This window comes from Onychostoma macrolepis, chromosome 23 (genome assembly GCF_012432095.1).
Source record: "Onychostoma macrolepis isolate SWU-2019 chromosome 23, ASM1243209v1, whole genome shotgun sequence".
In the NCBI taxonomy this organism is placed as follows: domain Eukaryota; kingdom Metazoa; phylum Chordata; class Actinopteri; order Cypriniformes; family Cyprinidae; genus Onychostoma; species Onychostoma macrolepis.
In genome coordinates, this window is record NC_081177.1 from 10,707,105 (window position 1) to 10,721,129 (window position 14,025).

General features: G+C 36.0%; 1 protein-coding gene across 1 annotated transcript in view; it reads left to right on the forward strand.

Moving 5' to 3' along the window:
* Window positions 1–2,461: 2,461 nt before the first annotated feature.
* dgkaa (diacylglycerol kinase, alpha a) overlaps window positions 2,462–14,025 on the forward strand; it is a 35,548-nt gene continuing 23,984 nt past the window's right edge. The window contains exon 1 of the mRNA XM_058763539.1: window positions 2,462–2,695. The gene's annotated coding sequence lies outside the window, so the exon portion shown is untranslated. The remainder of the gene's footprint in view (window positions 2,696–14,025) is intronic.

Genomic DNA, 14,025 nt, shown 5'->3' on the forward strand with positions numbered 1-14,025 from the left:
TTGCCTTTATACAGCACTACAGTGGATTTGAAATAAAACAATTAAGATATGATTGAAGTGCAGAATTTTAGTTTTATTTTAAGAGGTTCCACAAAAATGACATTTACCATTTAGGATTTACAACCATTTTAGGCAAAGTACCTCAATTTTCAGGGGCTCAATAGTATTTGGACAAAGTGACAATTGTAAATATTAGATAATTAAGTAATTTTAATACTTGGATGAAAATCCTTTGCAGTCAATGACTGCCTGTAGTCTGGAGCACCATGGACATAACAAAATTCTGGGTAACACTTTATTTCGATAGTCCACTTTAGACATTCTACTAACAATAAGTAACTTTGCACCTACATGTCAACTAGCAGTCATTAGAGTATTAGTAGACTGTCTGTTAAATATCTTGTAACACTTTATTTTGATGGGTCCACAACTTACAACATACTGACTATGAGAAACTTTGCACGTATGTGTCAACTTATTCTACTAACCCTAAACCTACCATACTGAGAGTTAGTAGACATGTAGTTGCAAATTAATGAGAATTAGTTGACATAGATATAAAGTTACATAGTAGAATGTCTAAAGTGGACTATCGAAATGAAGTGTAACCAAATTCTGAGTTTCCTCCCTGGAGATGCTTTGCCAGGTCTTGACTGCTGCCACCTTGAGTTGCTGATTGTTTGTGGGTCTTTCTGCCTTCAGTAATTGAAAAGCATGCTCTATTGGATTGAGATCAGGCGACTGACTTGGCCATTGAAGAATATTCCATTTCTTTGCCTTCAAAAAAGTCTTGAGTGAGCTCTTTCCATTGGCAGCCGTGCATGCCCATGTTTGTCAGTTGATGTGGTGTGCTTTGGATCGTGAGCTGTTCTTTTCTTTCACCATACTTTTCTCTTCCCATCAGTTTGGGACAAGTTAATCTTGGTTTCATCAGTCCAAAGAATCTCATTCCAGAACATGGGAGGCTTTTTAGACGTTTTCTGGCAAAGTCTAATCTTGCTTTCCTGTTCTTGAATGTTACCAGTGGTTTGCACCTTGTTGTATTTACAATCTGTATTTACATTCATGAAGGAGTCTCTTGATCGTAGATTTTGACAGTGATGTGCCTCCTGATTTCTGTTGATGATATGAAGGGTTTTTTTCTTCACCGAGGAAAGGATTCTGCGATCATCCACTTTGATTGTCTTCCGTGGTCTTCCAGGCCTTTTGATGTTGTCGAGCTCACCCATGCTTGCTTTCTTCTTAAGAATGTAGCCAGCCGTTGATCTGGCCACACCTAAGGTTTTTGCTTTCTCTCTTATAGATTTTTGTTGTTTTTTCAGCTTAATGATGGCCTCCTTCACTTTCATTGATATCTCCATGGACTTTATATTGGTAGTATCATTCAAACAGCTTCCAAATGCCATTTTGATACCTCATATCAACTCCGAATATTTTATCAGCATAATTTGTCTTGAAATAACGAGGGAATGGACAGCACCTGGGGTGAGTTTCCCATCGTTAGCTAACTATGGTTGTTAGTTAGTTCCATTGAACTCTATTGGTAACAATGGAACTTGCGACCATAGTTCCTTTTGGGAAACCCTGGTCAATGAACCTCTTCTTAGTCAACTGTCCAAATACTATCGAGCCCCTGAAAATGGAGATACTTTGCTAAAAATGGCTATAACTCCTAAATGGTAGGCTAAATGTCATATTTTTGTGGAACCTCGTAAAATAAAGCTAAAAGTCTGCACTTCAATTTCATCTTGATTGTTTTATTTCAAATCCATTGTAGTGGTGTATAAAAGCAAAAGCAAAAGCACAACATCTCAGTCAGTGTCCGAATACTTCCAGATCTGACTGTATATCTATCCACACATCCATTCACTCATCATTCTATCTATCTATCCGTCTATCTGTCTATCTGTCTGTCTGCCCGTCCATCCATTTATCCATCCATCCATCCATCCATCTATCTAGTTAGGATTTCATTCTGATAAAAACCAGTTAAACAGTTTTGTTTCATGTCTCCCTAATAAAGGAAATGGTCCTTAATCCCTTTCAAAAAGTAAGGATTTGATTGGAGCTTTTACAATCTGGTACCACAAATTCCTGTATCAGTTAATCAGGCATTTGGCAATCAAATATATTGCAGTTTAATTATGTGATAACTTAAAGCAATTGCGCAATCTAAAAGTACAGATATAAATACAATCACTCAGATGCCAAACATCATACTGAAAATGATGGCATTTGATGATGACACTTTTAACAGTTTAAAGGTCACACCACCCTGTTGATTGTCCTTGTGTAACTAAAAATGTAATAAGTGCGTATACTACCTATCTATCACTAGAGTTAGTGTGCTCGATGAGAAGCAGTTCACGCACACACACACACACACACACAGCATCTGATCAAAGTGCATCGCTCAGCTCAGACACATGAGTGCGGGCGGTGCTGTGACTCTATGGGAGTGTCACTCACAGTTAGGCGTATTCACTTCACTGTCAGTTCTCCACCGGACAAACACAGCGAAACGCTTTCCTCACAGACGAAGCTGGTTCTGCCTCCCTCGCCACTTATTTATTAATTTTCTAAGCGCTGAAGCAGTTTTCGAAGTGCATCTGACACTGGCGATTTTGCTCTTGGCGTCTATTTTAAAGATAAGACAGAATCCCTAACCGGGTGCTGCAGACCTCAAGATATTAAGGTAACGCCAACGCTTATTTATTTTTGTGATAAAATGAGTGAGTTTTAGACCATTTAAACTGTAACAGTGATTTTGTATTATGTCGCATGTAGTTTTTATGCATGACTTCTTACGGTAGAGACACAAGGTTGCGTCTAAAACCTCTGACTGTCCAAAACCTTCTGACTGCTCGTGTTCGAACGTTCGTATCGATGCCCAGAATGCTGTCTAGTTAACGATGGGAATCGTGAGGAATCTAATGATTCTTGCCGAGTTCGGTTCCATTTAGAATGTCTTTCTTTTACTTTTTTGAGGAATAAATTTATTTTTAAAGACCCTTTAGAGTTACTACCCTCAACAGTTGTTAGGAAATGATAAGATAGTTCCAGGTTTCTGTGCGTTTAACAAATACACAGAAGTAAATTTAATAGGCTTCAATTTTATTGCGAAAGGTATTGTTTACATTGACATTTAATGGCTTTTCACAATGTGATGATAACATATTTCAGTTAGTTCTTAATTTTTATAAAATAAATTCAATATGTGTATATCAAATTCAGTTGTCATAACAGTCAATATCTCGTGGTGTTCAGTATTTGAGCAATACAATTGTTACCAGTGTTTTTGATTTACAAAAAGAATCGGTTCATAAGATTCATTCTTTTGACAGGCAGTCTGCATTTGTCGCGATGTATGTTTATGATTCATTAAAAAGAACCGGCTCACATGAGTCATTTGTTAGGGAATCGGACTACTGTTTGCTGTTTGTTTCGGACTGTAAATTCAGTAGTAGTACTGCGGTGAATAGTAGGAACATCGTCAGAGTTGTTTTTAGCACGCCGTTCCAAATAAGTAGCTACTTGTTAACTCATCCGAACGGAATGAAAATTATTCGGTTTAGGCATTTTAGTGAGCTAAAGATAGACGGCTCACTAAATTTTGAGACACAGTTTAGCTGTGCGATTCTCAGTCATGTTTTGTAGTGCACAGCCCAGTCTATTTTTAATTGTACCAGTTAACTGCATTTTGGTGGTTTTCCTTTTTGCTTCGAAATTGTTGACTCGGGTTGTTGTCAGATGTTTTGTTATTCTCTTTCACTGAACTATTTGCATAGACTGTGGATCCTGAGTCATACTGTTAAGGGCTTGGAAACTTAAAATGCGCTTAAAAAGGTGGTTTTGGAAGTTATTTTTTTGTTTAAAAATGCAAAGGCTTGGTTCTCCAATATACTTCACAGACTACCATGCTGAGAAAAAAAAAAAATAATGTTTTGCTGGTTTTAGGTGGTTTAGGATGGTCTAACTCTCCCAGTTTGAGTAGTCTAATCTGGTATTAAGGTGGTCTCCCAGTCTGACCAGCCAAAAAAGTTCCCCATACCCCTTCATAACCGTCAAATCAACCTGGTTTAAGATTATTTATTCAACAGTGTACCATGACACTAAATGTTACCTTTTCTGCTTCTTATGTATCGATGTGTTATTTGACACATTTATCTCATCTGATGAAATACTTGTTGCATTCTCTGGATTTTTCCCTTGAATTGTTTATTTTACTGTTATCTCTTCACTAGGTTGCTGACTATCTGAATGCCTGCATTAATCTAGACTCTTTTAGTAATACAGAGTTTACGTAAATATTAATTTCAATGTCCTTCCATTTACTGTGAACTGATTATGTAATTTAAGTTCATCCTGTTTCATCACCATAAGAGATTTCAACTCTTCCAGTTCGACAGGCATCATATTTATGACAGACTGGAAGCATTTTGTCACACAGTTCATGTCACGACATGAGTCACGACAGATGAAGCAAAGGGTTTTGAAGTGTTCTTTGAGTTCTCCTGCATTTAAACCTTTTTGCCAAATTACTTTCAAAGTCAGTCATTCTTGTTTTACCACTCTTGAATCTGCTGTCGTGACCAAAACGTATCTGTCTCAGTGCAACATGCTTATATTTTAGTTTGCAGTTTTGTATCTCTGACTCATTTGAAAGCCTATACTAAATTTGTGGATGTCCTTAAAGAAATTAGAAGTAACTAATTTAGTCCCACATTCTCTCCGGAACTCTTGGCTTAGTTTACCTGATAATGGTAACTCATTCTCTGAGGAATCTCTAGTCTTATGGGCTTGGCTAGAAAATCACAGGGTTGGTTTACTGTCTTCCCAGTAATCTCCTGCTTTTATAACTCATGAGCCAAGCAGTGAAAACTGCACTCAGGAATAGCCCATCTTTCCTAAAGCTCAATCATGATCTAACCATGTTTATGCAACAGAAACAGACGAAGGCCTAGGTTTGTGAATGGAATGTGGGTCAATATTCACTTCACCACAAATTTCCTTGCTTTTAACAGGGCAAGTGGTAAGTACTTATTAATCTCTTATAAGTGAGGAAACAAAAACTGGATATTGCTGATCCAAACAGCTTGTGTATTCTCATATTTCCATTCAGTGGTCAGTAAAACACCACCATGTTCTTTTGCTTTTATAGAATAGTTGTAAATCAGAATGGTACAGATTTATAAGAATATCAGGGCTGCAGACCAAAAAATGATGAGGGCATGAAACAACCAAATCAAAAGAAGCCTCACAAATGTACTAATAAAACAACCACATCACACTATTGGTTCCTAGTTCTTAAAGAAGAATCACTTTTCTTTTACAGTAACAAAAAGTGATTCATTGTTCAGTCATGGAGTCATTTAATGAATTAACAACTTATTCGTGAGTTGCTGTTTCGCTAATCTTTTGACTGTCACTGTTTGTCGTGCTGTGAAACACTGGCACTGCCAAATAAGACTATATATGATGAAATGTCAAATTTTGTCACTTTTTTGAAGCAAAAAATGCCCATAAATGTTAGTATCGTAATTTTTCAATTGGACTTTAAAGGGGTCAGATGATGTGATTTCAAGTTTTCTTTTGTCTTTGAAGTGTTACAAGCTGTTCCTGCATATATAAGATCCGTAAAGTTACAAAGACTAAAGTCTCAAACCTAAAGAGATATTCTTTATAAAAGTTAAGACTCGCCTTTCTAAAACACCTCATTTCAACACGCTCCCACATATTTACGTCACTGTGTGGGAAGATTTGAGTAACACCGCCCAAATGTTTACGCAAAGAAAGAAGGTGCAACTTTTATTCTCGCTGTAGTATTAGGCTTGTTTGAGCTGAGCAAAATCTGCGCAGAACCGATCACCGGTGATCACCGCGAGGTGCATGCTGGTTAGAAAAGTGTCCGAGTTACGTCCGCCTTGCTCTGATGTCTCGCGACGGCGAGGCGGCTGTGTCGGATTGAGCAGTCGCGCGAAGTTGCTCTCCACCGACTGCGCTGATCAAAAGCATGATGGGAAACGACTGACTGACGACACAGCTTAATGCTCATTGCTTCAGACAACCATGATGCTGCGTTCTCTTCTAAAATGTTTTATTTTTTTATCTGATTTCATGCTATTATGTATTTAAATTGTGCATGAATATTCCCAAACACTATGACAGTGCGATCTCTGTGTGAGATATGTGATTGTTGTCATATTTTCTATAAAAATCTAAAATACATGTTTGAATTAAAATAAAAGTGGATGATAAATACGCCTTTCGTATGGAATTAAATTGCAAGCACTTTTAGTGTCTTGTTCATCAGATTTATATTCATATAAAAGCAACAGAACTGAAATTATATCATGTTTATCAGCAGCACAGCATATGAGTGAGAATAACGCGATATCCGCCTTTGATCTCGTAGGTATCTGTTCCACTTCGAGAGGGCAGAACTGTCCGTCTTGACTGCGCATATTTCACTCCTCCCCTCACTGCAGCCGCCGACTCTCACCTACATTTCAGGCGAGGTGAGGCGCATCTCAAACAAGCCTATTGTTGCCGCCGCCGCTGCCATGTCGTGGAGATGCTGTATGTTTCTAAATTTGGTAAGGGGTGTAACATTTCCGTAACACACTTGAGGTATTCTGCCAATCACAACGCACTGGATAGCTGGCCAATCAGAGCACACCGCACTTTTCAGAAAGATGAGCTTTGTAAAAATTTATGCGTTTCAGAAAGGCGGGGCAAAGAGGAGCAACAATAATGTGTTTTTTGAACATTAAACCACGTAAACACATTGCATTACACCAATTTTATTTTGCTGAGTTATTTTGACCCAGCTGGTTGGGTTAATGTTTTTACCCAGCATGCTGGGTTGTTTTATTTAAATCAACTGTTGTTTAAAAAATTATTATATTGCTGCCTTAAAAAGGCCTGGAAATTAAAAATCACACACAGAATTACTGGAGGCAACAGCAATAATCAAAAGGTGAACATTTTTCATTAAGCAAGAACACATGGACAAAATACAAGACAAATTGAATTTATTTGGGTGAATACAGCATAGTTTACAATATTACATAGGCCTACATTTAAACTTGTTCAACAAGCATTTTAGAAATAAAAAATGTAACATTTAAAAGTATTCATTTAAAATACTTGTAACATTTAAAAGTATAAGTGTATTCAACCGTTCTCTGTAATCACTTTTTACCAAAATAGTGCTAATTCTTGTGCCGGTGTGTCGCCAAAATGTGAGCCGTGAAGGGCTGCTGTTTGCTGTGGAACTGTGAACTTCAGACCACAGCCTCGTGTTTCACTCGTAGCTGAAAGATTATATATACAAACCTTTATTTCGCTGACGAAGTGCATCAAACCCAGCGGTTGGGTAGAAAAAATAACCCAGCATTAAAAATGACCCAGCAACTTGGTTACAGAAAGACTACCTGACACCGGGGGAAGAATGTTCAAAATAACCCGATAAAATGACCCAACAAGCTGAACCCAGCATTTGGGTTAAAAAAATAACCCAGCATTTTTTAGAGTGTACATATTTTGAATAATAGTGTAATATTATAAAAAATATTATTGTTGTTATTTTTTCAAAAAATTTTTTCATGCATTTAAAATTGCAATTTTTATCAGGAATAAAAATCAAATCTCAGCCCTGAATGTGTTCAATGTACAATGAAACCTTCTGGTGATAATAGTTTTCTAGTGGTTGTTGTTATTGTGAAGTGTTTCGGTGTATTTTAGGCTGCATAAATGTAGTAATTATATGCATAAATGATATAATTACATGTCCTCAAATTTTTCAGTTGAGTCCGTTTCAGCTGCAGACTGTCTAATCTAAATGGCTTCACCCGTGGCTCGACTCTTGTTATTGCTTTGTGTAGGAAGGAGACTAGCGCAACAGTTGCTTCGAGTCTGCTGTCTGTAGTGCTCTCTCTGTGTGGGTGTAAGTACGTTTCTAACATGTGTCTCCTCAAGCGTGTGCCTTTGCACAGACTGTGCAGCAGGCTGGAGGACGACGGCGTGCACGGCTGCTGTGCAAGCTTAGGCGTGCCTGCGGGTAGTGAGTGACTTTGAAAGGGTTTCCTGCGCGCCGGTGAGGCCCCTTTGCTTTTACGAAAAACTCGTCCTGCCACAACTTACATAGTCAGTGATGCTTTTTTTCCATTGAAATGCAACTTGTAGAACACAAGAAAGGAGCTGAGGGAGGTGAAGCACAGCAGCTGTTCTCAGATGAGGTGTGACTTGTACTGCTTTACAGTTTGCGGCCTGTTTTATGGCACGTCTTGAACTTTGCCTGCCGTTTGTTTTGCAAGCTGGGTTTTTAAAGCTAAGTGTTTTTTCTAATTTAGTGCACAAAAATTGATCTTGAGCCACTCGGGCGGGGCGGGAATCAGTTATTTCCACTTTTCCAGTTGTTGCTTACATTATATCATGTTTGACATGTATGAGGTGGATAAATGCATGGTACACCGCCCCCAAGAGACAAAAATCATCTGCTTTTGTTGAGGTGAATGATTCACCCTTACATCAGCAGGTGGAATGCAAAGCAGTCTGTTTGAAGGTTGTGTGCACTGAGAAGCACGCGTAGGTGGAGCAGGCCAGCAGGGGAAGACCCACGACTGCTGCCCGGGTTTCCTCCCCCTCATCTGTCTCTCCCCTCCTCCCTTCCTCATTCTAGTCCTGTCAGTCACCCTTGGCAACGGTCTGAGGCAGCACAGCTGATGGGGAAACTCTTTCCAGAGCCACCAGGATTGGCAATCCTTCTTACTGACCAGATGTACATTGTGTTTCCTTGGAAAAGCTGAAATGATTTGATTTGACTTAATCTAATAAAGAGCAGCTCATAACCAGCAAAATGAACATTTTCCGTCAGAGCCAGAAGGGGAACCCGTGATGGAAAAAGTATAATTATATTTTTTGGTCACAACCAATGTCAGTTATATATAAAAATTATATATATGTTAAATTATTATATTTAAAAAAATGTGTGTGTGTGTATATATATACAGACATACATGCTAATTTAGCATGTGCCTAATACATGCTAATATATATTATACATGCAAAAAAAAAAAAAAAAAATATATATATATATATATATATATATATATATATATATATATAATTTCGACTACAACGATTAAAAATTATTATAAATACATTAATAATAATATTATTATTTTTTTTTTGCCATTATATAAAAACCCTAATATTTTTGCAATCTTAAGGTTTGCTAATTTATTTTTCAATCTTCTCAGTATGTCTAAAATCAATTTTTTATTTATATTTATATTACCTAATGTTTATGTATATGCATATGTATGTATATGTACTTTATCAAATATATTATATAATCTATATAAATATATCTATATAATCAATTATTATATTTATAAACTAATATGTGTGTGTATGTATGTGTATGTATGTATGTATGTATGTGTATATATATATATATATATATATATATATATATATATGTGTGTGTGTGTGTGTGTATATATATATATATATATATATATATATACACACACTGTAAAAAAAATAAATAAGTTGAACCAACTTAAAATTTTAAGGCAACCAGAAAACTCACAAATTTGCTGAAGCTTATTGCCTTAAAAGTTTAAGTTGGCTCAACTTTCTTTTTTCTTTTTTTTTTACAGTGCACACACACAAATACATATAAACATGTAAGACAATGAAAGAAAACTCATTTTCATTATGTCTTCTGAGTTATGAAAGAGCAACCTTTGAGCAATCAGATATTCCTCTGGGAAAGGAAGGGGAAAACACTTGAATATATAAACTCTTGCAGATACAAAGCAGCAGTTTGACTTCACACAAGGTGACAGCTTGTACAAACAGCACAAAGCTTTAGAAAGTATTGTTGCTAAAAATAGTTTTAAAAGGCATTGTAAAGGCAAATAGTTTGTGAACAGCTAATATTAGATCACTAGAACAGGCTTGTTACCTCAGTATTGTTATCTTGCGTGAGAATCACTCACCGCACCTCTGTCTAGTCGATGTTGTGTTCTAAGTCCAGATTTTCTAGTAAAGTGGGTTGGAAACGCAACTTAATAGGTGAGATAGTGGCTGGGTGATTTACTGCTGTAATTGAATTTGTTGGCCTTTTAGATTGTTGCATGCTTTCTCTTAGTAGTTTAGTAGTAGTTTACCTGTAAACAGAGCTTGCAGAGTTAGTTTATACAACATTTTTCAAATTTTTAAAATAGTGTACATGTAATATTTGAACACTGTCACACTGCAGCACTATTTAAGTGCACTGCCAGCTAACAAGTTACAAATACAGGAAGAGAGAAGCATGCCACAATGCACAATACAGGGGAATCTCTCAGCAACATGAAACTAACTACTACAAACACCCACTACTTCCTTGATGTTACTGACATTTCTGTAATTCTGCTGACATTTTTACCTGCATGGTTTAGGATGACATAAAGATTACCATCTAAAGAGACACATGACTCTCATGCACTCGTGGGGGCTGCCAAGTGTAATATTAGAATAGTAGAGCAAACAGTAATATACAGCTTCAAATATATTTATTTTGTGATAAGGAGCAGCTGACTGTACATTATACAGCATGTTACTGCTAAATAAATAAATAAAAGACATAATTTGAGTTTATTTGTATGATATTATTAAATATTGGTTGTCTGAGAGCCTTGTAATCAATAATGATATCCAATTGAACCCTCATCTATAATGGAAAAAACAAATTATCCACCTGGGCTAATGGACACATTGGCATGAATGAATGTGCATCTTTATTGTATAAATGACAGGCAGCTGTTTCTGAAAAATGAAAGCGATTTATAGTCTAATAGTGTGATGTTATGTTTTGCATCATGTTTTTGAGGGTGGTCTCTAAAACAGTGTACTTTGAGCCGAGCCACAATGAGCTCTTAGCGTTGTGTTTTACTGGACTAAGTGTTTGGTGAAGCAGAGATTTGTCTCCCTCCATAAAACAGAGAGCTATGCATGCAAATAAGCGATGAGGAAGCCCAGAATCAAATTACCACGCTTCTGTGCTCAACCCAAACAATTAGAGATTCAGAAAGACAGAGACGGACCAAGACCTGCAGCCAGCAGCAGTTGTAAACTGCAGCAACTGACTGTTAAAACTGGTGTGAAGCAAGACTGTCAGTATCAAATATGACCATTCTGTTGGTGTTATGCTTATTGTCATTTGGTTTAACATCATGCAAAACTGTCATAATTCACGCCAAACTCGTAAGTCTAACAAACAAGATAAATAGTGTTCTGCTTACTTTCATGACAAAAAGGGTGCGATTAATCAAGATTAAAAATTGTAATCTATTGACAGCCCTACTAAAAATACGTAGTTATATTTATTATAAAGAAAATGAAGCCTGTTTTTAGGCCCAATAAGAGTTTTTAGAAAATGCAAAAAATAGCAGTATGAAAAAATGATTCTATATTATTTAAGTATACATCACAAAAGTAACATTGGGTGCTGAATTTAATTCATATTGATTTTACTTAATGATTTTCTTATAAAAAATAATTTTTTATTGTATTACAGTAACGTGAATGATATTTTTACACAATTTATTTTATGAAAAAAATTATTTTGGTGTGGGGGGGGATGTACTTATTTGTTCAAAAAAATAATGCATACAATTCCAATTTATGCAAATTATAATTAGTTTTTGTTTTCTTTTGATTTCAGGTCAGTATATTAATGATCATGACATTTCTCCATGAAATATATCCATTTTAATATAAATCCGCAACTTGGAGCAGAAAAATCTGATTTGAAAATGTGTAGTTTCATTTCACATGTGACTTAATGGTCGTTGGATTTGAAAACATGCATTTCAGATGAGTATTTGCTAGAGAACCTCGACTTTTTCCTTGACTTGATTTAAAAATACATAAATAAGTGTGACATTTAATATTTCTTCTATCATTCCAAAATGATTGATAAGACTGCAGTGTGTATGTAAAATAGTCTTTCATGCACTGGCTAGCTTCTGCTGTTGACAGAAAAGTATTTCTTCTGTGTTCCCAACTTTCTCTCTCTCTTTCTTACACACACACATACACACACATATACAGGGAATAGGCCACACAAACAAAGTTCCTAGGCAACGACACTAACCTTTTGAGGGAATTAAGTGAGAACGGTGTGACCCTTTGTTAGCTCACATCACATGAGAGGAGTGGGTGTACGGGCTTCATTCTCGCTGCCTTTTCCGTCGCATCAGAGTTTCTGAGCTCGTATCATTCGAGGAAGAACATAAACTACCTTTGAAGTGCATTGTACCATTGTTCTCATGCTAACAAACTTTCATAAGAGGTTAAGTTATAGTACTCCTCCTATTGTTCAGACTAGAGCTTTGCATATGTTCATTTGTTGGTTTTAAATGTGGCTAGTTTTTTGTGTTCATACACACACACACACACACACGCAGAGTCACTGTTATGAAACCTTTACTTCTGCTGCTATTATTAGTTGCTAAAAAAAATAGATCTCTAGATGTAGACTTGATTTAAATAGGTCACCCATTTATTCTCCATAAAAGCTGTTTGGCTTGTGTTCAAAAGTTTGAAGACACCTTGATGAATGTGCACAGGAAGACAAACTTTAGCCTGGGACTAGCATACTGATCTCCCTAGACTGCCTTTTTCCTTAATGAGAGTGCTGATCCATTTTCCATTACAGATGAGACCCAGAAACATGAGGTTTCTATATAATACACACACACACACACACACACACACACACACACACACACACACACACATAAAGAGATATTGTGTCTCATTTAGCCTCAGGTCCTTGAATCAATGCTATATACTCACTGACAATCTTGTCAGCTGACACTGAATATGTTTTGAATGTTGTGCATAGTTGTTCTCTTTATTCTTTCAGCAAATAAAATAGTAATATGTGAATATCAAACTCGTTTCAATAATGATGCAAGATGATTCTTTTAATTGGGAGCACATCCTTTTTGTTAGTCATGTGACCTATGAGCAGAGTTTTCTGCTCGCGTAGTTTTGGTTTCTTGAGTATGTCGCAGTGACTTCACTATGTAAATGGATGATTGTAAATAAAAGATGTTTAATGTTTTTGAAAGAAATCTCTTGTGCTCACCTAGGCTGCATTTGTTTGATCTAAAATACAGTAAAAAACAGTACTGTTGTATAATATTATTTCAATTTAAAATAACTGTTTTCTATTTGAATATATTTTAGAATGTAATGTATTACTGTTATGCGAAGCTGAGTTTTCAGCATCATTACTCCAGTCTTCAGTGTCACATGATTCTTCAAAAATCATTCTAATATGCTGATTTGCTGCTCAAGAAACATTTCTTGTTATTACAATATAGTTGTGACAGCCATGATACATCTTTTTCATATTTCTTTGGTGAATAGAATGTTCAAAGGCACAACATTTAGTTGACTGATTATATTATTAATATCATGTAGCAACTGTAATGTAATGCTTTCCTGCTAAATAAAAGTATTTGTTTCTTTCTTTCTATTTGTTTCTATCTTACAGACTCCAAACAACAATAATATATATAATATATATATTTACATATATATATATATTTACATATATATATATATATATATATTTACAACAGTAGTGTATATAAATATGCTGTAATTTCAATCTGTGCAGCATCCAGAATTTTTAACATACATATCCAGAATGCAGAATTCTTGTATGGTGTGACTATACAGGACATATTTTTCTGTTCATTCATGAATGGCAAATTATTTAGACACATTTTTACTCTTTGCTCAGCCTTCAAAAATAACATAAATACACTTTATGTTAAAAACAACATTTTGGACATCAGGGCCCGTATTCTTAAAGATTCTAAGAATCCTCTCAGAGAGCTCCTAATTTAGCTTAAAAATTTCTAACTAGGAGTCTTAGCTTAAAAGTGATTCAGGACCAATCTGAGAGCAACTCTGAGCGAGGAAAAGACAACAACTTTCATCTTAGTGAGGAGG